Genomic DNA, 4,681 nt, shown 5'->3' on the forward strand with positions numbered 1-4,681 from the left:
CGCGCGGCCACCACGAAACCGTCGCCGCCGCCGCCACCGATACCGACCGCCGCTTCGGGCGCAGCGCGCAGTGGGCCCGACTGCGTCACACGCCGCCCGCCGTCAGAGGCTCGCTCTGGGTGCTCCGCCCTCGCTGCCTGCGCATTGGCAGACGCCGCCGCCACTCTAGGCCCACCCTGTTACTCATTGGGCAATGAGTCTTTTGAAACCGAACGTGAGGGCGGACTTCGGGAGAAGGGGCGAAGGGGAAGAGGAGGGACATAAGGAGTTAGGGGGAAGGAAAGCGGTGGGGCAGTGGGAGGGAAATGGAGTCCCGTCTTTGGCTGCTGCGGTTGGCTGGAAGAGATTCGTGACGTCACACAGGGCCCCTCGAAGTGGGCCGATGAATGGCTACATCGGGCGGGGTGTGGGAGAAGAGTGGTGACGCTATACTAAGGCTCCGCCCCTTTTGTTCGAGCGCAGAGCCCCGGGCTGCTGAAGCTCGGGCCAATCAGAGGAAAGGCTCCAGGATGGCGTGGTAACTATTCTACCCTTACCTTGCCCCAGTCTGCGGGCGGTGATGGGAAGGCTTCCCGGTCGTCCTGCCCTCACTTCCTGACCAGACCACGTGCGGTGCTGGAGGGCCCTCGTGGGTGGTTGTCCACGTAGCTTGTCTGCAGCTGCTTGGAGGCCTTAAAACCTGGCCTCCTTGTCTCCTGACCCATGCCAGCCCTAACACCTTTTCCCGTTCCAAATCCCTAGGATAGACGTTATGAACATCAGAAATGCCCTAAGGGAATTTCCGGCTAAGCACAGGACTTGGTACAAATGAGGATTCTTGGAACTTCTTGCCAACCTACCCTTTACGAACACCCGCTCCCAGACCCGTCCTTCTTAAAGCCCTGGTTCAAATGTTCCCGCCCTCTCTGGGGTGTATTTGCAGATCTCTCTCAGCAAGTGGGGTTAATGCTTGGGCAGGCCTCTATTACAACCATATCACTTTGTAATCTATTACTTTCATGTCTTCTGTGCCTGGGCTCTTGGAAGTCAGAGCTGCATTTTCTGCATCTTGATGTTAAAAAATAAAATTCAACCAAGTCAATTTGAAGATCTAATTGGCTTTATTAAACGATTCATAAATCTGGAAGCAACCCAACTAGCAGCTGGAAGGGAACATGAGGGGTTGTACAAAATGAAAGGATTTTCCAGGAAGAAGGGTGGGGCAAGGGAGTTATTAGAAAAAGAAAGTATTATTTGGAGGACTCACATCTTTTTTTCCGGGGAAGAGAAGATGACAGGTTTTTAACATGTAGATTGCTTCTTTTTATGGAGGATGGAGAGGGTCTTTGTGAGATTACCGTACTGATGCCTGACCGGAAAATTTTATACTGGTTGATTAAGATTATGTTTCTGGGAGAGGTTGAAAGTGCAGTTAGATAAGGTATTAAATCTAGGTTTGGTATCATGGGCTTTTGGCATGAGTGATGCCATTTTGAGCCTATAGTTTGTTTTTTTTCTTTAACAGTGGTGTTCCTACCCACCACCTCTTACCTGGGCCAGGCCTAGTGCAGAAGAGCGATATTACAAAAGGAAGGGTTGAGCATGTTGTAGAAACTAGACCTAGTGACTGAGCATCCTACACGGAATAGCAGGGACTGGGCTCATAAAACGTATTTGGATGACTGTTCCACCACCACCTCTTCCTGGGGCATCAACGCAAAATTGAAATGGGTGCTGCCCCAAAGTAGGTGATCTTATATCCCTGTGGGTTTTCAGTGGTGGTGAGGGATTAGAGATAATTGATTAATTTGTCAAAAAGTGGAGTAATAATTTGTCATAAAGATGAAATAAGATAATGTATAGGAGAAACCTGGTACTTGTGGGTGCTTAGTAGATGATTGAAAGAATAAAAAAATATATATATAAAGTGTCAAATAGTAAAACAGTTTTTACATCTGACTCCAGCCACCTTCCCCCAACCCTTCCACCCAAATATCTCTCCTTCTCCTCCACCCTCCCTTACCTAAGCTCTGCATCAAAAAGTCCTTAGTTCTCTCTGGATAGTTACAATAGCTTCCTCACTGCCCTCCTGAACCTTCGATTTCTCACCTTCAAATCCTTAAACTCAATTAAACCCCTTTCCTCTACTTATTTGTTCTGGTTTTCCTAAGGCCAAATAGACAGTATAGGTGCACATTAAATGTTTGACACATGAATGAGTGAATTATTTTCTTAAGTAGAAAAGTAAAAGTGAAACTGTTGAGTTGGAGTCAGATAGCTAAGTTCAAGTGCCAGATTTACTAGCTTTTTTAGACCTTGCATAAATTATTTAATTGTTCTGTGCCCCAGTTTTCTTGTCTATAAAATAGGCACACTATTCCTATTTTATAAGGTGGTTGTGAAGGTCAAATAAGATAATGGAATTTGCAAAGGACTAGACTGGGCACATTTTTGGCACATAGTAAGCATTCAGTAAATGTTGATTTCTTTCCTCTTTTCCTATAACTTGATAGTGAATAGTGATGTTTGTAAGTAGCATACAATTAAATTTTTATAAATCTTGTGTGAATACCTTTGACTTTTAACTAGAGCATTTAGTTCTTGAATTTAATGAATTTTCCAATATATTCAGGATTTTATCTAATATTTTATTCTTTCTACTTGTCCTACTAGTTCTATTCCTGTCTCTCATTTATTTGTCCTCTATCTCACTTTCCTCACTTCTATTGGTTTATGAGGGTGGCTGTTTTCTTTCTTTATTTTTAAGATTCTACTTCGCCATCTTGACTGGACTCCTCTTTTTCTTTATTTACTTATCTACTTTTGTAGTAATAACTGCCATTTATTGAGGCCCAGCTCTTTGCTAGATTTTTTTTTAAAGTTGAGATATAAGTCACATAACATGATAAGTCACACATAATAAATTCACTGTTTAAATTGTACAATTCAAAGGTTTTTAGTATCTTCACAAGGTTGTGCAACCATCACCAATATCTGATTCCAGAACATTTTTATGACCCCAAATAGAAACCCCAGACCCATTAGCAGTCATTCCCCATTTCTCCCTTCCCCAGCCCTTGGCAACTACTAATCTACTTTCTCTCAGTGGATTTGCCTATTCTGGACTTTTCATATAAATGGAATCATATAATATGTGGCCTTTGTGTCTGACATCTTTCATTTAGCATAATGTTTTCAAGGTTCATCTATGTTGAAGCATGTATCAGTACTTCATTCCTTTTTATGATTGAATAATATTCCATTTTACGAATATTTCATTTTTGTTTATACATTCATGTGTTGAATGACATTTGAATTACTTCTACCTTATGGCTAGCTACTATGAATGATGCTGCTACGAACATTCGTGTACAAATTTATCATGGACATGTTTACAGTTCTCTTGTGTTTATATCTAGGAGTAGATTTGCAAGGTCATGTGGTAACTATGTTTAACTTTTCGAGGAACTGCCAAACTCTTTTTACAAAGTGGCTGTACCATTTTACATTCTCACCAGCAATATATGAGGGTTCCAGTTTCTCCATATCGCTGCTAACACTTGTTATTTATATATTTTTGTAATTATAGCCATCCTGGAGGGTGTAAAATGTCATCTCATGTGGTCTCCATATACGTTTCCCCAATGACTAATGATGGTGACCATCTTTTCACGTGCTTATTGGTCATTTAAATCTCCTTTCCCGCATTCTGGATTATTTCATTTTTCCTCCTGTATCAATTTGGAGATTAAATTATTTTTTTCTATTATTTTAGTGATCGCTCTAGAAATTACCATATGCATTCCTAACTTACTAAAGTGTCATGCTAATCATTACCTTTACTGGAAGGGTAGAGTTTGCTGAGATGGAGGAAAAGAAGCATTCCAAGCCAGATGAGCAGGGAGAGTAAAGATGTGGGACCAGGAAAAAAGCTCAAGACAGGGAACAAGGGCCAGAAGCAGGCATCTGTGGGTTGGAACTAAACAAAGAGGATGATGCAAAGCCCCATGATAGAAAACCTAAATTTAGTTTTTGAAACTAAATGGAGGAGGTTCTTTTAGTAAAATTTTATTAATCATTCACTTGCTTTAGGACCTTAAAGGACAGGGTTGGAAGAATTCAAAGTCAGGAAAAGTGGTTTTTAGAGTAAGACACCTTCCCTCTAGACTTCAAGGCCCCAGAAGTGGGCCCAGTATATCTGGGCCCACCATTGCCCAGCCCAGGGCCTGACACAGAGAGGGCCTAGACTGAGTGAATGAACAAGGGGAATGCAGGAAATAAGCTCTGGCAAGTTAATCAAATTGGAGCTTCTGTTTCCTCATCTACAAAGTGGTGATTATAGTTACCTTGTGGGATCAACGGTATACAGTGATTAAAGGAATTGAGCTCAGGTGTCAGACTCCTGGCTCTGACATTTACTAACTATATGGTAGGTAACATATTTTCTGTTTTCCATTGGTAAATGGAGATATTAATATTATCTACCTCATAGAGTTTTTATGATTAAATGGGACAACGTAAAAAGTAGAAAAGTGCCTGGGACACAAGGGTTCTCAAAATGTGTTAATTATTACTGTAAGGATTTAAATAGAGGAAAATGTGATGGTGGTGTCTAGCTCAGAGGTGGGCCAACCCCTGCAGGTGCTCTGACAAGCCCGCATTGTGCCTGCAGGAAGGATTACGGTTCATTCAGCCTCTTTCC

The 4,681-nt window shown here is 42.1% G+C and overlaps 1 protein-coding gene across 2 annotated transcripts in view; it reads left to right on the forward strand.

Moving 5' to 3' along the window:
* Positions 1-15: 15 nt before the first annotated feature.
* Positions 16-4,681, forward strand: part of PGAP2 (post-GPI attachment to proteins 2) — a 17,868-nt gene continuing 13,202 nt past the window's right edge. Inside the window, exon 1 of one of the 2 annotated variants that reach the window (XM_006918708.3) lies at positions 16-517. The gene's annotated coding sequence lies outside the window, so the exon portion shown is untranslated. The remainder of the gene's footprint in view (positions 518-4,681) is intronic. The other variant, XM_006918707.3, reaches the window with a different exon arrangement.

This window comes from Pteropus alecto, unplaced genomic scaffold (assembly GCF_000325575.1).
Source record: "Pteropus alecto unplaced genomic scaffold, ASM32557v1 scaffold468, whole genome shotgun sequence".
Taxonomy (NCBI): domain Eukaryota; kingdom Metazoa; phylum Chordata; class Mammalia; order Chiroptera; family Pteropodidae; genus Pteropus; species Pteropus alecto.